The 21,160-nt window shown below is 40.0% G+C and overlaps 1 protein-coding gene across 32 annotated transcripts in view; it reads right to left on the bottom strand.

Annotated features, from left to right (window-relative positions):
- Positions 1 to 21,160, bottom strand: part of CALD1 (caldesmon 1) — a 194,192-nt gene that overhangs the window by 118,520 nt on the left and 54,512 nt on the right. For 2 of the 32 annotated variants that reach the window (XM_050710822.1, XM_050710852.1), the window contains exon 1: positions 4,335 to 4,469. The exons of 29 other annotated variants lie outside the window; for them this stretch is intronic. The gene's annotated coding sequence lies outside the window, so the exon portion shown is untranslated. Of the gene's footprint in view, positions 1 to 4,334; positions 4,470 to 21,160 lie in introns of those variants that run through there. One more of the 32 variants, XM_050710896.1, reaches the window with a different exon arrangement.

The following is a 21,160-nucleotide window of genomic DNA, read 5'->3' as shown; positions in this document are numbered from 1 at the left end:
CTGATCTATAATTACTGAAAACTTTGGGGCTGGTCAAAAGCAAGATTTTCATTCATTCCATTTTAAGTTTCAATATTAGATTCAAAAGAGATACGAATCCCCAATTCTTACTGTTACTATGCATATATCTCATAGAAGAAGAGAGCAAGGTAAGAGGGACATCAAGAGCTGAAATGAACAACCAAGAACTTCAAATCATCGTCATCTCGCTGGTTAATCCTGCTTACAAGCAAGAGAAGTCTGGGCTACATCAGTCCACAGAGCTCTGACTCATGTATAGCATAAAAGCCCTTCCAGGTCACTGAATTCATTCAAACTTTTTCACCAACCAGAAAAGCTGACTTTGCCCATTTCTGTTTTTTAGTGTGCACCACTTGACATTCATCAGACGTGGTCTGAATGTCACAAAGGTATGCATTCCGTCGAGTCCTGGTTATAACAGGCTTTTTCTACTTCAAACTGTTTGCTTTCTTCCAAACTCTTCAAGAGTTAAAAGAGAGAGAGAGAAAGAGACAATCCATATATGATTTTTCCTTTCCCACAGCAATAAAGCCCTCTTCTGCTATTTTCTTTGCATTTGATCTGTCCTAAAGCAACATTTTTCTGAATTGAGATCAACATAATTTGTGACGTTAATAAAATGACTGAAATATGTTTTCTCACTATGTGCTGTCCCAAAGAACCTCTATCACACCACAGTTCCATTGTGAGCTGACTACGAAGGGCTGAGAACATTTTAACAAACAGGAAAATTCCACACAATTTAAGCATGAAGGAATTTCTGGTCCAGGTCGAAAAACAGACTTCACAAAGCTAAGCCCTCCAATCCAAGTAACATCACTAGGGTCTGGACCCATTTTGGGCTGTAATCTTCTGTGGTGGAATTGGCAGATTTTTTTTTTTAATCATTTTTTCGATCCTTTGAATATCCCCAACCATAAACACTAGGTTCATGTTCTGCTCTTATTCATGCAATAGCATTAGTATCATTGCAGACCTAAGCACACTCCCAGCATTGCAAATTCAAGAATACAGTGGAACTTGATTCCCAGCTAATATAGGTACTAGATTCTCAGCTAATGTAGGTCAGTTAAATGCAACTTTAACATTGATCAAATCATTCTGCTTTTATCTGAAGTTCTTGAAAATGCTTTTGTCAGACGTATTTTTGTGATTTAAGAAAAGAGTGAATTTGATTCGACAAACTGGAGAAACTAAGCCACATTCAAGGCCATTCAGAAGTTGACCTGACACATCTAAATGTATTTTTTTTTCTTTATGAAAGCTATATGCACACCCAAACAAAAAAGCATGGTTTCATTCCCCCCCCGCCTTACTCTGTTCATAAATTCAGTTTCATTTCACCAGGTAGCTATGAACAGAAATGAAGTTATAGAGCTCAATTACCTAATATATATTCTGCAGGTGCTCCATTTTATCCAAGAGCTCAATGGCAAGGGTTATGATAGGATTTGAATCTCATCTCTCCTTGGAGGACTTTTAGTCTACATCTTCCCCAAGCACCTGAATGTACCTCCCAGTCTTTCTTATCAGCGCTGCTGTTAAGAGTGTAAGAGAAACTGTGACACAGTAAAGGTCCAAATTGCTCAGTATCCTGCCTCTTGCAACTGGCCAATACCAGATCTTTAGGGTAAAACATAAAAGCAGGGAACATATATAATGATGCTTCCCACAAATACTCTTCCAGCTTATAACAACTTGCAACTTCCAGAATACCAGAGTCAGAGGTGGAATCTGTGTATTTACTGATCTCCACGGCAGCTTTTTCCCATTATTATTTCCAGTAGCTACAAACATTCAGCAAAAACCCATAGCAGTGTCCCATGACATAATTATTTGCTATATGAAGATACAGCTCACTTTGGACAGGCAATTAAACCTTCATAATGACACTTGGGCTCAGCTATGCCACTTCCCAGCTGAAAGTTCACTCACCTAATGCACAGTTAGGTGTGGAATGCAAATAGAAAGTGTTCCTCATTGCACAACATATAATGGAGCAATCGCAAATTACCCAATAGCAAAATAGTTAAGAAGCTGCTTTGGAAATAGCACATCTGGGTTTCAGTCCCAGTTACATATTTAATCATTCAGGAAAGTGAAATAACATCAGCAGGAGAGAATGGAAGCACCATAAAGAATAGTTGGATAGTACACTTTAAAACTCCTTTGGACAAAGGAGGTAATCCAGTTTATTGGGTTCTTACTAATCTATTAGGCAAAAGGATTCCCTGGATCTTTAAAAATATCATTTCACTTCACAGAATCAAAGAACAGTTCAGATTGCAAGGCATCTCTGGAGATCATCTAGTCCAATTCTCTGCTCAAAGCAGGTTGCCCAGGATCATGTCCAGCTGGGTTTTGAGTATCTCCAAGGATGGAGACCCCACAGCCTCCCTGGGCAATCTCTTCCAGTGTTTATCATTTATGGTTAAAAAACCTCTTATGTTTAAATAGAATTTTCTGTATTTTATCTTGTGTCCTTTTCATCATGTCCTTTCACTGGGCACCCCTGAATCTGGTTCCACCTTTTTTTTTTTTTTTGTCGTCAACCCACTCTTCTACCTCACAGAGATGGAGAGTAGATGTGAAATATAAATCTCGTTCCAGTTACAGCAGGAATTTTTGTCCATAGATTTCAGTATTGGCTCTTGTGCAAACCCCCTTTAAATAAATGGTGTAGGTGAGGTATTTCTTTGCTTATCCATTTCTTCCAGATCTCCTCTTCTCCTTTTAATTTTTACGTTAGGACTGCCAGATAGTTTATTTACTTACAAAGACATTAGAGGGAACACTTAATAAAACTTTTCAACTTTTCCTCAGACGCGCTATGTGCACAAAGAAGGCTTTTCATTAGAGCATTTGGCAAATAAGTGTTGCCCACAGAAGAGGGGCATGGGAAGCCTCACATGCACCCATTACTCTCCGAACAGGTGCCAAAGGAATTTGTTTTTCAGGATGACCTAAAATGGGGAGTTGTGTTGTCTCCTGTGAACTGCTCAATTAATCATTTCTGAGCAGTTTATCAGAACACAACATGAGCATTTGACATAAATAAAAACCAGCTAATAACTGTCCTGCAGTACTACACTTAAGTGAGAGCTGAATTTTAAAACCATAGTTAAAGCCCATTGCCTTCAGGCTACACACACACATACATGCTCTGCTGAATGTGGACAGTTTGTTCTATCTGAGCGATACTTCCCAGAGGGCAGCAGCCACCCCCAAGTTCCCAATTTTTCTGTCAGTCTTAGAACTGTGACTGCAGTAGTATTGCCGAGCTCCATCTCTGTGGGTGCTATACAAAAAGCAGAACAAAAGGGTAGTTCTTACTCCCAAAGAGTTTAGAAGCCAAGTACAGGAGGGATGAAACTACACGTTATAAACTTGTGATCCAAGAGCTATACTCAGAGAAGTTAATATAACATTGTTACATTAATATATTATTAAAGAAAGGCTTTGGAGTTCAAGTGTCATCTTAATTTCAGCTGAAGAATGACTATTAAGATATTTTCAGTGAAATATTTTCATCTTCTAAATATGTAGCTTTGTGTACATACCACCATTATTTTTCAAATGTTATGAAGCACTCAGTCCATTATAGTTTTGTCTTTCTGTGGCCTCATGTGAAGAGGATTTCAGTGATGCAGAAAAATATCAATAAGTACATGTTCACATGGAGAATGTGAGCTGCAGGGAAAGGTTTCCCACTGTCACATTTTCTGGTTGAACTACAGATCATGAACCACACAGGCTGCATAATATACAAGGCTGATGGTCCTGATTGTCCAGATGAGTTCAGGGTCTGGAGGTAAAGAGTCAGAGAAGAGGAAAATCATGCTGTCAGCGATGCCTCTTCCAGCCCAGCTGCAGAATATATTGGAGATCTGAAGAGCAGGGAGGAAAGAAATCCTTCTCCAACATCCACCCACCACCTTTTGCAGTTCAACTTCTTGGAGGCCCCATGGACACCACTTTCCATCCCCTCCCAACACCATGGGCATAGCGGTACAGAGAATGGTTTGCCAAAATAGGGCTCTGGGGCACCCTGAGCACACTGCATCCCATGTGCTAAGCTGCTCAACGAATGTTCTCAATTACAATTTGAATCAGAGCTTATAATCATGATTGTTCTTTAAAACCATGCCAGACAGCGTACACATTAGAAGAGAGCCTATGAAGGAGAGATTTGTCTCTTCCCTTCATCTAAGCTGCTGAAATCCTTTTAAACAGCAACTCATCTGACCTAGAGTTTCAGGCAATGCCATATTTCTTGTCAACCACCTTAAAATGCCAGTTATCCTTGCACTAACCTCAGCAGTAGAGCTCCCTAGGACTGTGGTGATCATCCCTCCTACACAGACAGTGACACTGCCTCAGTGAAGGGAGCAACTTTTGGACATAATGACTGCCACAAATACAGACTTCTATTCTACACAGCCTGGTATGAGACAGGAAATACAAGAGAACTGCTTCCTGAAGTTAAACACAACCAAAAGGCAGGACAAGATACAGCTCATGCCTAGTGGAAGTAGACTTTGCATTTGCAGAAGTTCTTTGCATTGTTATTCTTGAAAGCAGAGGCTAACAAATAAGCCAAGTATGCGTACATATGAGCAGATGCGGGCTGAACATCATGCCCAGCCACACAAATATAGCACTTGCTTCCTTCTTTGGCCATGTGCGTGCTACTAAGCAGAAACCATTTGCTAACCACACCGCAGTGGCATTCACATTAGCAGAAAACCAGACTCCTCATCTCTTCCTGCTTCGTTCAGCACTTACTGCCCACATGAAAAAAGAGGGGTTGTGCTCTTTGCTTGCTCCACACAGGGTCTGCTGTCCCATGGACATCAGTGGCAGCAAAAACAGGCCAAGCCTGTTCCAGAATAGCCATTTGTTCTCATGCAAACCTGTCTCCCCAACACTACAGCAACATGAGCAGGAAGGAAAAGCCAATACAGGAAGGGTTTTCCCCTTTCAATTTGTGATCTGGAAGGACAAACATTTTTAAATTTAAAAATCAAAGCTTGATCAAAGATCCCTTTTGATCATCTAGAGTTTGAACATATACTCTCCTACATCACTGGCAGTGGGTGCAGGCGTGTCTGCAACAGAACATGCTGCTGAGGGAAAATATTTACTGATAAAAAGTCCCAAATTCCTTGCAAATCTACATCTCCTGAGATATCCAGTCAAATGGCTGCTGCAAAACTTTCAAAGTACCTACTGTCAACTGCTCTAACAACTGCAAGAATTGTGGGGTGTACTGTCCCATTTAGAAAAGGGTTACAGAAAGCTTACAGCTTTGATCCAAGTATTAATAATCCATTAAAAATTACTGCATAATAATTCAGAAAACAGTCACTTGCAACAGTCCACAAATGGAAACTGACTGATTTAAAGCATATTTCGACAGCTGCTAGCATCATTCAACATGACATATGAAGGAATTTACTCAAAAAAGCAGAGGAGTGCAGCCAAAATAAGTCTGTAATAACAAAAAGGTTGTCTTGTGAAAGCTCTGGTTTTCTCCTCTTCTACATCTTTTTCAGTTATTGAATATGAACACACTGCTGGGATGAGTGTCAGGAGAGAGGGAGCTACAGGGAACATTCTACAAATTGTGTCCTCTTCAGGGAATTTTAATTAATGGTGGTTCTGAGAAGAACTGTGATTGACAGGATTAGTGCCAGTACTAAAAGTTACTATTTGAGGATCCTAGAGCTCACAGCTCGCGTAAAAATAAAGCAGTTTAGAAAAGAGCTTTGTGCAAATGAAGGCATTCCCTCAGCAGGGAAGGTTCATGTGAATGTCTTCCGTAGCTTCCCTTCACATGGGATTTTCACTGGAGATGGGATAGCAGAAAGTCTCTGGAGAACTGCCTCCCCTGGGGTGCAGAAGGTTTGATTCAAGTTTTCTAGGTTAGTCCTTGGGGAACATTTCTATAACGAGCCAAAATGTAACTCTAAGAATGAACGTTCCAAAACTTCATGGAGGGGAACATATGGTTCCACTTTCTGTGCTTCAGGATTTATTTCAGGTTTGTACCGAATACCTTTTTCTTTCGGTTTTCCAGTTCATAGCACCTTCCTCCTAAGATAATCTTCTAGCATTCTCCTAGTAAGAGTCAGCTCAAAACACATGATTTCACTACTGCTGTAATCTGTTATAAAGGGCTTAGGACAAACCATTCAGCTGACCACAAGCACTGCATTTTATTTGACTATTATTAAATATTTAAGTACTAACCCAAAGTAAACCATTTTTTAGAAGGGGTAAAGTATTACGTGCCAAAACAATAAGCTAGAAATTAGCAAATGCTGCTTATTCCAGAAATCTCCAATCTCTTTCAAATCCTTTTTGGGCCTTAAAAATGCTTGGGTAGCAATATTTATTCAGATTAGGATCATCCATATTCATTTGTGCTTGCCTTTCTGGCTTCTAACTGAGGCAATATGAGCAGAGCTAAATTTCCACAGGAAAAAATATAGTACACCAAAATGCTGCCACTTATTCAGGAATAAACAGTGCAAATAACTTTTTTTTTTCATGGCTATATTGTATATGGAAAGAATGCAAATCATGCATTGCAAAGACAGTCCCAGTGGCAACATTGTTTGGCAATTAATACATATAGTTATATCTTCTTCCATTGTCTGGTTCCAGTGACCCAACAAACCACTGTTCTTTGGTTGTTTTTTGTTTTTGTTTTCCCCAGCAACTACATTTCTCTTTGGGAATAATTGTAAGTTTGATGCTGTCAGCTCCCATTGCTGCTGGCACTAGTATATGAACCTTTAAGGCTACAGCATTAACAACTCAACTTTAATTAGCTTATGAACACCCACAGAAAGCGCCAGATACTCCTGAATATTCAGGGACCTCTAAATGTCCACAGAAATCTTAAATTTTAGTCACTCAAGAATCAACTTTTAGGGGCGGACACCATCTTCGCTATACAAGTCATCAGCTCTGTCATGACATGTGGAGGAATGGATCATAATCGCCCCAACTTCTTCCTGTTCTGCCCCACAGGACGAGGAAATTAAGTTGTTGGAAAAGGCCTGTTATGCGTGTCTATTTTCTGCCTTTTCACCTAATGCGCAAACACAAAAACTAGCAGTTTGCAATCGATCACCTAAAGAAAAACCACTAAGGCTGCTCGTCAGCCTTCAAACACTACCTCAGTGCTCAGTGATACCTGAACCTTGCCAAACCCAGTCCATTTATTTTAATGAACTACAACTCATAAATTCAATATACAGTTTAAATCTTTCCTCACTTGGCAGCCATATAAAACAGCATGGAATGTGCACATAAAAAAAGGCTATCCTGGTCACACCTGTTACTTTTCCAAAAGGAAGGGCATGCTCAGGTACTGTAGATGAGAATCTAGATGACTGAGCCCCAGCTACTTGTTTAGACTGTTAACTTTACTTTCAATAGTAGGAAATATTACATAAAATCTATGTAACACATATAAGCTAAGTGCAAATGATGAAAGAAATCAGCAAGGGAAAACAGGCCAGAGAGCCGTTGTGATGGAAGAATAGCAGCTGGGAAAACTGAAGTCAACCCAGCTATGTTATTTTTTTAATTAAAAATAAACATGGGCTTTGTTGCCAAGGGATTGGTTAGCATTCCATTAAAAAAAAAAAGAATTTTGTTTTACTTCATTCTCATTCCCCCTCCTTACCTCCGTCCCTCTACTTCCCCTCCCTCTTCTTTTCCAAAGTATTTATAGATTTTGCAGAAAACCCATGGTCATAAAATTTAGGTCAGTCTGCATCACCACAAAGAGCCGCCTAATTTTTAAGGCATTCTCATTCTCTCACATGAATGCGTCCTTGATTAAAACTAGTCAGAGACTATCATTTTTAATTCTTTGTTAATTATTTCATCTTCACTGCTGACCTTGCTAGCTACACAAGTACACATGACTGCACTGCCTGAGACTGCAGGCATGCAACTGATAGAGGCCCTCTTTGGGCAGCCCTTTTAACGAAGGTTTCAACAGACCCACATTAATCCTTCCAAGGTCAGTCTTGCTTCTCTTCAATCAAATATTAACACACTACTTATTCATGCCTGGACTGGAGTTTGTCCTATTTTTTATGGAATTTTCTTGTGTCTAAGAGCAGAAGAAAATTGGCCACTAAAGATCTTACACTGTTTCTCTGCAGTCCTTACTACACAGGCAGGAGTTTGCCCATTAGCAGCGAAAAACTGAAGGATCCAAAGACTTTGTTCGAGCTTTTCATACATTCCAAGGACTTAAAGGTTAACTACTTTGAAAGGTTGACTACCTCATTACGCTGCCTCCTCTTTGCTGTTCATTCATCTGTCTTATACCTTTCTTGTGTGCCTTCTTCATGCCTATCCTCAGAACAGCTTTCTCCTACCAAAGTCTTAGCCACAGACCAGCCTTACCACAACCATTTCACCACACTGCTTCCACAACACACTTCAGAATCTTATTTTGTCTAATCAACTTCTACTTATCCTCATCTGCTTTACTAGTTATTTTCATTTTGTTTTTGTTTTAGACCATAATTCATATGAAACACCTAACCAGAACCAGTTGCAATTGTTCCGATAAAACATTATGTAGGAGAGGAGTTGATGGGGCAATTCCACCCCCCAAACAGATCACTGAAATTTTCTGTAGAAACATCCTTCTTCAATATCTACTTTACTGTGCAGGTGACTGAGCACTGGCACAGGTGGCCCAGAGGGGTTGTGGAGTTTCCTTCTTTTAAAATATTCCAAAGGCACCTGGACACGGTCCTGGGCAATCTGCTCTGAGTGGCCCTGCTTGAGCAGGGGGTTGGACCAGATGACCCTCAGAGGTTCCTCCCAACCTCATCCATTCTGTTATTCAACTGAACCAAGGTATCAGGTTCTTGCTGAATCAAAGATTATTCTAATGATTAGTCATTCAGCTAGCTGGTGAGAAAAATAGAACTCAGGTAAAGGAAAAATATTTGCATCTACCTCCTGCACCACAGATAAGTACCATCATGCATAGCAAATCACCACCCTAAGTGGTGTTCTTGAGTAGGACTTGCTTGCATTTATTTGGAGTCACTCTAGTTTGCATTTTAAAAAAGTCCATTGGTGAAGAGTATAGAATATTTAATTACTTATTCCATGCTGAGTGACTCTTAAGAGAGGCCTGAACAAAAACAGTGTGCTACAGAATTGTCGATTCACCCACATTTTCACAAGAGAAAGACCCTGCCTCCATCCCAGCTGCACAGAGTTATATTTAAACCTTCAGTCTTGAAAAGAGCCCTAGCCAAAGGATTAGGCTAGATGTGTCTCTGCTTTTCTACTTCACAAGGTCTTTATGCATTTCCAGAAAGATTGTGAATTTCTGAAAACTAAGATAGAAATATTTTTATTTTTATTATTCAGCTTTGGTCGTCATCTGCTGACTCACATTCAAATTCCCCAAGTATCTGAATCTTCCATCGACTCCAGAAAAAATGTGGAGTCCACCACAGAAGATGAGGTTAGCATAACGCACATTATTTGCAATGCAACAGTAAGCATAGGAGAAAGAAGATACTGGGTTGCAAAACAGTTTTCTTTATGCTTTGCATATTTTTTGGAAGAGAAAAAGAAAACCACATTAGGCGAAGCAATATGTTTTGACTCAAGGACATTGACTCACAAAGAAATGTTGCTGCAACTAGTGAGAGTTCAAGTCATTGTTACCCAAACCATATTAAAAAAAAAAAAAAAAGAAACATTAAAAATCCCTTGGAACTCAAATGTTATTCCTCATCCTAACCAAATGTAAATATTTCAACAGCTTAGTGACCAACAGTATACAACAGAGAATGACTTTTTCTGGGTAATTAAGTTTTGAAACAGAGAAACAGAGCTTAAACTAATTCTGTGAACATTAATTCTCTTTTATGGCAACACAAAATTGGATTCATCATTAGAAAATAAGAGAAGGGAGGGAGAGGAGGGGAAGAATAGTTTAGCACTGGCAGAACCTAAACATGCCGTGCTTCAGCCTCCTTCAGTTTTACATGAATTTCCATGTAAGAATAGAATTTAGTTGAATTAAACATGGTCAGAGGGGCAGTTTTGTCTTTCAGATGGTCACTTGCAGCTTGAGTCTAAGGGTTACATGAAAGCAGAGAGATCTGAATGAAAGACTTCTCATTTAAACTTTTCCTTTTACAGATAGGTTGACTATTTGACTACCAAAATAGGTACTTCCTCCATCTGACTACTAAAGAGGATTCTGCTCTCCTTCTTACAGCATTTTTGCTTTTCTTCAAGATCCACAATAGCTCAATCTAAAAATAATAATAATAATTTAAAAATATATAAAAAAAAAAAGCAGCTTTGGGAGGCTCATTCTATTGTTTGTATAATGCCAGAGGGTAAAATCACACAAATACCGAATAGGACAGAGGAACCAAAGAGACAAAGAGAAACTCAAAAATACAAATGAAAAGTAAGAGAACTGTCCAGGAAGAAAGATTTGCAATAAAGTTACACAGAAATGCCATTGGCCTTTAATCTAGAAGAGCAGTTGTATCAGTGAAGAACAACTCAATGATTCTGATGTGATTTAAGTGTCTGGGAGGCTCTACTGCTCTGTCTTTTAAAACTCAGACAAGGAAGCTAGACTATTGAAAATGTGAGCATGTGCCAAAATGGGCAAAACATTTAAAACCAGCCACATGTCACATCTTCATCTGGCAAACAGAAAATGGAATGCTATTTATAGCCCTTTGATATTCCTTTGTTTCTCATGGGAAACTAGTTGATGTTGTCTATTGTCAGCTCTCATTGTTAACAACACTCAGGGAGTTTATTAATCTTAAGTCTTGATGCCATTTGCCCAAATCAGTCTTTCTATAAGGGTCACATTAGACCAATAAACAGTCGAGTATCATATAGACACCATGATTCATTCACTAAGTAGAATTCAATAAGACTGATGCTTAAGTTTTATGTATTTCTTATTTTAAAACATAACCTTCTTGTCAGCCTCACGATTTCCTTGATATTTATGCTGTAGAAATATACTAAATTAAACGATAGCCCCCTACTCCACTAATTTCTCCTACCACATAATATAACAAAACCACAGTTCAAAGAATATTATTCCCGTTTGAATATGCCCCATCTTCCTTTTCCAGTCCAGTTGGAAATATGGGAATCAAATAGTTCATATATGAAGCAACTCCTAACTTCATCCCTTGGAAGGATGCCAAGTTATGACTTCTTCCAGCTGAAAGAGCGAATACTCTAGCTCAAACAGAAGAGGCCTACGCTGTCAGAATAAATGTTGCATCATGACACTGATGTGAAGTTGCCACCAGATGAGGTTTTTTTGTTTTGATACAAGTCAGAGAAAGGAAATTTGGTGTCTGTAGTCCCAGTGCTTTACCTATAAGACCATATATCTATGCAGACTAGGATAACATTCCCAGTGGCGGCTGAGTGAAAAAAGCTGACAGAATGAGTAGCTATACGGAGAAATCTACCCTATACTTGCGGAAAACACTCAAAACACACAATGTAATATATGTGGAAAATTAAAGCTGTGGGGAAAGAGGATGTAAAAAGCAGAGGAAGACTGTCAGGGATACAGAAGCATCAAAGATTAAAAAGATGGGAAGAACAGAATATGAGCCAGCAAGCTGAATATGAGCCAGCAGTGTGCCCTGGCAGCCAGGAGGGCCAACCGTACCCTGGGGTGTATCAGGCACGGCATTGCTAGTCGGTCGAGGGAAGTGATTGTCCCACTCTGCTCTGTGCTGGTGTGGCCTCACCTCGAGTACTGCATGCAGTTCTGGGCACCACAGTACAAAAAGGACGTGAAACTGTTGGAGAGTGTCCAGAGGAGGGCTACAAAGATGGTGAAGGGTCTAGAAGGGAAGACGTATGAGGAACAGTTGAGGTCACTTGGCCTGTTCAGCCTGGAAAAGAGACTGAGGGGAGACCTCATCGCAGCCTACAGCTTCCTCACGAGGGGGAGCGGAGGGGCAGGCACCAATCTATTCTCTTTAGTGACCAGTGATACGACCCGTGGGAATGGTGTCAAGCTGAGGCAGGGGAGGTTCAGGCTGGATATCAGGAAGAGGTTCTTCACTGAGAGGGTTGTCACGCACTGGAACAGGCTCCCCAGGGAATTAGTCACTGCACCAAGCCTGTCAGAGTTTAAGAAGCGTTTGGACTGTGGTATTAGTCATATGGTCTGAATTTTTGGGTAGAACTGTGTGGTGCCAGGAGTTGGACTCGATGATCCTTATGGGTCCCTTCCAACTCAGGATATTCTATGATTCTATGAACAATTGGCACAGAGGGAATGAGACCAGCCTAAGAACAGAATAGCATGTAAAAGTTTGACAATAAACTAGAGCTGGGGCCATCATACTGGAAACTCAAAGCAACTCTTACAGCTCCTCCAGTTTAAGGCTGACTCTGGTTGAAGCTGCATAGTGTCACATTGAAGATATTATCATATTATTCTTTTGTATTTGTAGCATTCTCATTTCTGCTTGTCCCCACTACTGGCAACAAAGGCAGATGATCTGCACTGCTTGATTTTGCATCTATAAAAGAGGCCCACACACCAACAGAGAAGGAATCTGTGTTGATTTACTGTCAGATAGATGAACTGCTAAAAAGCCTTATAACAACAAATATTTCACAGAGCAGGGCTCATTCTACCTATCTTTTCAAAAACAGAAGATTAAAGAGAGATAATCAAAGAAGGAAAAAAAAAAAAAGAATGAACGTTTGAGAAGTTAGATGGCTGGTATTGTAGCTCTGAGTTTAATTGACAAAACAGCTTTCGTCAAAACAATTAGATTGTTCTCCTCCAAGCTATTCATCATCTCAGATATTTTTCTGATTTTGACTTTTACCCACCAGAGAGCAGAAAACGCCTGAATAATTGCCATCTAGGGATTCCTTAGCTGGAATTTGGAATGGCCAACATAATTCCTCCAGGCAGTACTCCATGACTTTTTCCCGTGGACTTTGGTATTGCAGTGAAATGCCTAGCATGCTGGTTCTGTGCTGCAGAAATTATCCTTCTATGTGATATTACAAATTCATTATTTAACAGCAAGACTGAAAATTAGTAATATGGTCCCACTTCTGTTTCTGAGTGGTAATCTTTTTCTATGATGCATTTGGAGAGGAAGGGGTGGGGGGCAACCAAACAAGTAATTATGAGTCTTTCTAAGTGTTGATGTTGGATTAATAGTCTCATAGAACAAAGTCTTTCACTGATCTGCAAAGCTGATGGAGTACCAGAGATGGCAGTGGCAGCTGTGCCAGCCCAGTTAGGGACAGACTGAACCAATTTTAACTCCCACTTAATGTTTGGCTGCATTTTCCATCCAGGGAGCCAGAGTAGGGCAGCAGCTTTATTGATCCTTCTAGCAGTAAACCACCCAGCGTTACCTGCCTTCTGTACGTCTATAGGAAATCAAAAGAGCTGAATCCCAGTTTGAGAGGAACATGGTTGAAATTCCACACAGGGAAGGCTTCAGGTAATATATTCTGTCTTCCCCTGGCTAACTTTGTGTGGTTTCTTGCAACACAGACTCACAAATATCTCTTTTATCACTTTCAGTCAACATTCAACCAAAGTAAAAAATTTTGTTTCTACAGTATCCATATTATTTTCATTGCAATACTGAGTGATTCACAGCTTTCAATCTCACAGTAACCTTATGAAGAACAGAGTAGTTTCTATTCTCATTTTGCAATAGGCTGATTGTAACAAAGAAAGAATAAATAACTTGTACACAGTCACAGACATCCTGTGAATGAAGACCTTACATGGAGGCCTCCTAGTGTGTTAAATAGTGAACCAGCTTTTGTTTCATTTGGTTTTCTTTACAGAAAAAAAAAAAAGAAAAAAAGAAAAAAAAGAAACAAATGCTTCACTTCCTAGAAACATAAAACTGGTTTCTGTCAAATTATTTCAGTGGTATGCTCTGAAAAGGGAGAGAGGGCAGCGACAAATGTGATACAAGATGATAAACTGCTGTCTCTGCTAGAAATAACAATTCTGTTGCTGTCAACTTTCTTGTTTGAGCCAAAAGCAAAGCACACTCTGTAAAGAGTTTCTTTATCTAGCCATAAAAGACATCTAAACCATAAGGAGGGAAGAGAAGGAAGGAGAAAAGAGTGGAAGCTTCAGACAAGCCCCAAGTATTGTCTTGTTCTAAGCATATAAAAGCAGCTGCAGTATCATTAGTTCCCTATTGGAACTGCAAGTAGGATCACCTGTACTTGGAATTTGACCAAACATCTGTGAGGATCATACATGGTTAAAAATCTCTATTCACTATTGAGATTTCTCAGCCTCCCAAACTGTGCAACATCCTCATTTCATGACAGATCTAATAAAATTACAGACAAGCATCTGCGAGAAAGCTGGAAATTGTTTATCATAGAACTTTTCTGCATATGTACCATGGTTTTAAAGGCTCTTGCTGCACTGTAGTTTTTGAAAACGGGTCACAAAGCTGAAAGGTATCCCCTTATTTTCCTCCTTTCCTTTAAAGAGGAAGATATTCCCTGCATGCATCCAGAAGTGGTATATGGTATGTATATTTACACTCTGACATGAAGTCTCAAATCTTCCTCAATTATTTGCACTTGTTCCATGAGGTATCTGTGGCCTAAGACTCGGGAGCAGACCAAGCAGCTGCAAACCAACTTCTCCTAGTTTTAGGACAAACACTCATGAAAATGACTTAGTCCCATTCCCAGAGGTGCACATTTCCCTGGAGATTGATTTGTCACTATTTTCAAATACCGGCCCTAATGCACAGACTGGTTAGTCATACTTTGCAGTCATGATGGTTTTTGCTCTCTTTGGGTACCCTCTGCTTCATCTTCCTGGTACCATGTCCACAGCCAAGTAACTGTGGACTGCACCATCTAAGTAAGCTTTCTTGCTAGAGCAGAAACGCACACAGACACAAAAAACAATCATGGAAAGTATAACCAGTTCAAGTTTGCTCTTACATCTGCAGTCTTTGCCTGGTATGCAAACCACCTCTGCTAGGAAGGGAACACTGCACTACTTCAATGAGAGGTACAATTCTGAACAGATGCAGCTAAGCCCTTACAAATCCCTGGGTAGACATAGTTATTTCAGTGTGAGAGCTTAGAGTGTGACTGGAAGTCTGAACACTTTGAAGATGACATAAATCAAAGTAGCCTCTCCTTCAACACAGCAATTTCCCCTGTTTTGAGTTCCTTCCACTTTGAGAGAATGGAGAAAAAAATCAATCTCTCAAAGCAATACACACTGTCCACTAGATTGTGTGAAATACTGTCCTCTTATTTTTTTTAAAGGAGAAAAGCTTTTTTCTCTTGTCTTCTGGTACATCTTAAAAGCTTGTTATAATGGCATGGTGCCGGGTGACTACTTGATTGTGGAACATGGACAGAATGTCATCTTCTTTCCAACGTAAATGCAAAGGGAAACCTCAGCACTGTGTTTTAAGGGAAGCATGGTGACACATGACAAGAACTCTTGTGTCCGCAAGCATGCACCAACAGTAAGGTTTTCCATACATTTTTGAGAATAAGACCATGTTAAAAAAAAAGTCACAGGACTGTCCCTGTGCTTGCTGCTCCCTCCCCACCATGTTCATTAGTGCAATCAGATGATTGGCTCTGTTCTCTTTGGGGTATCTTTGTGTGTTCCATGTGAAAGTGGCCAGCACAACTACTTCCAAAGAGATCATTTCCAGAATGTGAGCAGTGGAGAACAGCAGACACATCGCTCAGTCTTAATGATCCACACTACTACCATGACCACAGCTGCAGCTGGTCTCCCGGCAGGATAAATCCTGGGACCTCTCTGTACTAGAAAGGAACTACAGCAGTGTACCTGCCAGATTTGTCTGAAGGATGAGCCCATTGTTTTGATCATTTTCTTACTCTTTCTTGTACTATAAGATAACTCAACAACATACAGACAGTACAAGATAAGAGGCTCAGTCCTTGTTACATGCTTTGTACAGTCAAAAGACTGATTTTCAGCTGCCAAGTGAAATTTGTCTACAAGATGCAACCTGAGCTCCATTAACATCATGGCATCACTACTTAGGGTACAATGCTCTATGCATTGAACTATTCGCTCCTTGCAACTAAGAGAATGATGCCTGCTTATGTCTACAGATGGCTGCATCAAGTAGCTAGACATTTAAAAGGTGACTAAAACCAGGGCAACCCTTCTACTTCACTGGAGCAAATGCAAACTCTTGATATGAAGAGTTTCTTTCTGGAGGTAGGGTAACAGAAAGCAAAACACAGATAACACTGATATTAAACGTTAATAAACAAAGCTGCTAAGAATTATCAGGGTTCTAGTAATAATTGTTTATAATGGGCTAGAATATATTCTTAAATAGAAATGAGCATGTTAGTGGGTTGCTAATTATTCCTAATGAGCAGTCATTTTCCACTGGTATCTGTAAGATACATCATTCACACCAGTAACTTCACTGTAAATTCTTGTGATCACTTACCAGCCCCTTATAAAGTAAACTTGGAAAAAAAGTACTAAATTTAGAAGCCTTGATCATAGAACTCTGGAAGAGGCTCATTAAGTATGCCACCCATGCCTTGCTCTCAAGCTCAAAAGTAAGTTATGATAGACAGGGACTTGGCTTGGCCAATGTGCAGGTTTCTAGGGAGAATGACAGTTCAGTGTCCAAGCCTCATAAGTTTTACTGGGATACATGTACCTTGTATCTTAGAAAATTCTTCTGGAAAAATTCTATCACCTTCAGATTGCAAAAAAATTTATCCTTGGTCTAGATAACCTTATTTTTACTTCTTGTTACATTCACTTACATTTAAAGATGATGTACCTTTCCATGCATGGACAAATTAGTCTTTTTTTTCCAGTCTGTTTGAGATTGGGAGAGCAGTGAATGTCATTTATCTCAGTTTTAGTAAGGCTTTTGACGCGTGTCTCATAGGGTATAACATCTCTTTGACAAAGAGGTGGATTGAAAACTGGAAAAACTGCCAGGCCCAGAAGGTAGTGACCAGGGTCACAAAGTCCAGCTGGAAGCTGGTCACTAATGGTGTACCCCGGAGGTCAACACTGGGGCCCATACTGCATAACATCTGTTTTAATGGGCTGGCTGATGGCACTGAGCACACCCTCAGCAAGTTTGCAGACAATATAAAGCTGGAAGCAGTGGCTGGTACACCAGATGACTGTGCTGCTGTCAGAAGGACCTTGAGAAAGAAATGGGCCAAGAAAGAACTGTATGAATTTTAACAAAGAGGTTGTAGAGTCCTCATCTTTGGAGATATTCAGCACCCAACTCGACACAAGCCTGGGCAACCTCCTTTAGCTCACCCTGCTTTGAGCAGGGGCATTGGACTACAAAATCTCCAGAGTTCCCTTCCAGTTGCAATTGTTCTGTGATAACTGTACACATATATCTTGCAATAAATGTTGCACAAAATACAGTATGCAAACATACAAAACATACTATCTTTCATAATATAAAAGTAAAACAGGCCAGCTGCTTAGGTAATCACCTATCTAGTGTAAGCTAGTCCTATATATTACAATTTGCAACAGTTGAAGATATGAACAATACACATTAAAAAAGGCTTTGTTGTAAAGAACAAATTTCAGTGGTACCCAGATAATAACAACTGCTTTTACCAGACTTTTTAACAACTCAGCGTCTTACAAGAAACTGCTGTAATTATTGCTATAATCAACATCATAACTTACAATAACACTTGCAATTAACATATGGTAAATAGCATCGGCCAATTAGACTATCATGTGCCCTGTACATCTGATTCCTGTTTTCACTGGAATGCAGCTATTTGTGCTGGATCTTGTCCAGGGTCTCTGCTTTGGCCTCTAACACTCTTTAGATGAGCAACCCTCAACTTTCTGCTGTAGTTAAGGGGAAAGACAAGATTTCTGCGCATATGAATTAGGTCATAGATATGAACCTTGAAAGGAGATTCATTAGTCATTTTTAGAGCTCCACTACTTTAAAGTAGAAGAAAATAAATCACAGAACACATCCCCTTCATCACTGCATACCGTCATCATAGACAGCAAAGTTAAAGCTGTATTAATCACACATAGCCCACTATTTCTCCTTTTGTTCCCTGAACATGCTTTCCCTTTTCTTTTTTGTTAAACTTCAAGGTCTAAAAACAAATACAGGGAATTTATTTAATTACTCATGATCAAATCTCTGCTGTTGCTGAGTGACTTCTATGGATGCCCAAGGATTCACTGTTTCCAGGGCCACGTATAGTTGCTCAGGACCTGGCAGGACTGGATGGTTCATCTTAACAAATAAGTAATCCGTGTACTATCAATAATCCCTTTCCTCAGAGGTGCCGTTTCCTCTAAAGCAACAGTCTTTAAGTAGCAACATGACTGTTTCAGAGTGGTAATGACTGACTTTTCCTTTGCCCACAGTCTTGCCCAAAGTCTCCAGCTTCAGCTCCTGACAGAACTGTGATACACCCAATACATGGTGCTCAGCAAACCACAGAACAGAGATATATGTGAAGCCCCCTCTTGCACGTTAAAAAAGAACAAAACAACTAGGAATTCAAAACAACAACATGACCAAGATATGAAGAAAAAACGTGAACTATCTTAAAAATTCCATTTTATTGCTCTGACTTATTGCTCTGACTTTCCAAAACCAAAATCAAAGGAACTTATTCCAAATTAAGAAACCATCACAGAAATTCTTTGTTTTTACCTGTCTCAGGAATTTATGCTAGAGGAGCAAAAGAGTCCTTTATCAAAATAATTCCACCACTGGCAGGCTGACATTTTTATTTAGGGTCCCAGAGGAAAAGCATGTTAAGGAGCCACTGCCACCATTATGACTCAAGCTACAGAAGACAGCTTGGGCCTTTGAAAGATACCCTGTTACCACCAAAAGAAAGCTGACCTGAGACTCAAGACAGGACCTATCTGCCCAGCTCTGCTATGTGATTTGGGGAAAGGGTTTGGGGTAGGAGCAGTGGAGGAAGGTTGCATCTGTGCTTCTTCCCCTGTTGCCCCCTCATTCTCATGTGCACAGATGATATATCTTTGAGGTCTTGGGATGTTTTTCATTAATAACAGTTCTCAAGTTCCCCACAAGTGTAGTACCAAACTATTAACCAAGTGCAGATAGTGGAGTGTTTCAGTTTCTTTTCTTCAGGATAGAGTTAGAGAAAATACTGATAGAAAGTCAAAGGAGGCATGCAAAAATTTTCCACACTAAACTAGTGGCTGCATGTTAGAATCAAGAAAAGGGCCCATTATGAGCAATGAAAGCTTTGTTTCAGTCTGAAAGGCAAAGCTCATTTGACATTTCCATCTGTGTAATGTGTGTGGCAAAGGCTTGCATGCAGTGTTCCATCATGTGTTCTTGATGCTGTCAAATACAGAAAGGGAAGAAAATGGAAACATGAATCTGAAGTCATTTTCCTTCCCACATACTACCTCAAGCTGAAATGATGTCAGAATTCACAAGAAAAACAAGTTTGAGTGGCACCAACATTTCAGAGGAGGAAATCCAAAGGAAACTCACGTCCATCAAAAAGTGGTGCTGATGATTCAACAGGCAGCATCCCTACTGCAAAATCAGTAATGAACCAGTCTGTGTGATGCACAGCTGTCGTTGCTGGGAGTTTGGGCTTTCATAAGAGGGGGGGGGGAAGTGTACAAGGACCATACCGTCTGCCCAGACAACCAAATCCTGAAGGGACTGTAAGACTGGCTCCCTATACTTTCAAGTCATCCAACGTCCTGCTGATATGTAAAAGTCATACTGGTCTAGTGACTGCTGTAATTTCTGACAGCTCTCAAGATGTACTTGTACCCTACCTAGACTTATCAGGCTACCAAGTCTGATCCTGGCTTGCTACCATTTCATATGCCATACTATTCAGTACAGAAGCCTCTGTTCGAGGTAAAATTTGATGGGTATGGGAGAAAAGGGGTAGAGCGAAAATTTACCCATTTTTTCCCCTTGGTTGTCACTTTCTAGAAAGACAGGTGAGGGAGGTACATGGCATCTTAGCTGATGTATTAGCTATTGCTGTCATTTCGGGGTAACCTTAGACTTGAAAAGAAATGTGGCAAGCTTGAGCCACATTAAAGCCCTGATTTAGCAAAATGGTCTGAAACACATGCTTACAGTTAAGCATGTGCCTAAATGCTTTGCTGAATTAGGACCTATGTTGGTAAAAGGGGCAATTGATTAATGGTTTCTGACAACCACCAGAAACTAATGAGCCACAGACCTCCGCTTGTTCCTCCAAATGACTGTACTTAAACCCAAAGGAAATTTCATTATGGAAACAGAAAACACTTACAAATAAATCATACATGTCTCCTTTGCAAATATTAATTTTTATCTGCAATTAGTGGTAAACCCAAACTTCCTTTCATACAGTAATCTGAGACAGTGCCATTTGCCCCGTGTAACTGGTTACTCATTCAAACCCATAAATTTCTTTCTAGAGCTGCAAGTTGTATGGAAAGCTGCACGAACCTAGCTAAATCAACCATGGAATATGCAGCATCCAACATACTAACTGAAAGGTTGCCTCACCGCGACATAGGCTTCAGAATGAATCAAGCCAGCACCGTGCAATCCACCTAGAAACGAAGAGGTCAATAACAAAGTGCTGAAACCAGCTTCAAGCTGCTGCACGTTTAGCCTCAGTAAGGTGTTAGAGGATCAGATCCCAGGGAATTAGCACAAGCTATTCAAGTCATTCCACATGAGAGAGAGAAAAGGTCTGAAACAGTGAGAGGAAATGACTTGTCCAAGATAACCTTGGTCCTCTTAAGATGCAAACAAGCTCTCTATTTGCCAAGCTGTACCCCATCAAAGAGTCTTTTTAACTGGCAATGTGTTTTAGCTGGCTTCGCTTTATTTTTATTTAGAGAGACAGGAAAGACCTGTGGCCAAGGCACATCACTGGAGCTACGGCATTCAACTCTAAGGTCAACTTTATCTAAATACCATTAAAAAACTCATTTTATTTTTCCTACCACCATTGTTGTTATTGCAAGCACAGGCAACACCTCCAGTATGATAAAAGCAATAACTGCTGTTAACAC

The sequence above is a fragment of the Cygnus atratus genome, chromosome 1 (assembly GCF_013377495.2).
Source record: "Cygnus atratus isolate AKBS03 ecotype Queensland, Australia chromosome 1, CAtr_DNAZoo_HiC_assembly, whole genome shotgun sequence".
Taxonomy (NCBI): domain Eukaryota; kingdom Metazoa; phylum Chordata; class Aves; order Anseriformes; family Anatidae; genus Cygnus; species Cygnus atratus.
This window is presented reverse-complemented; position numbering and strand designations above follow the sequence as displayed.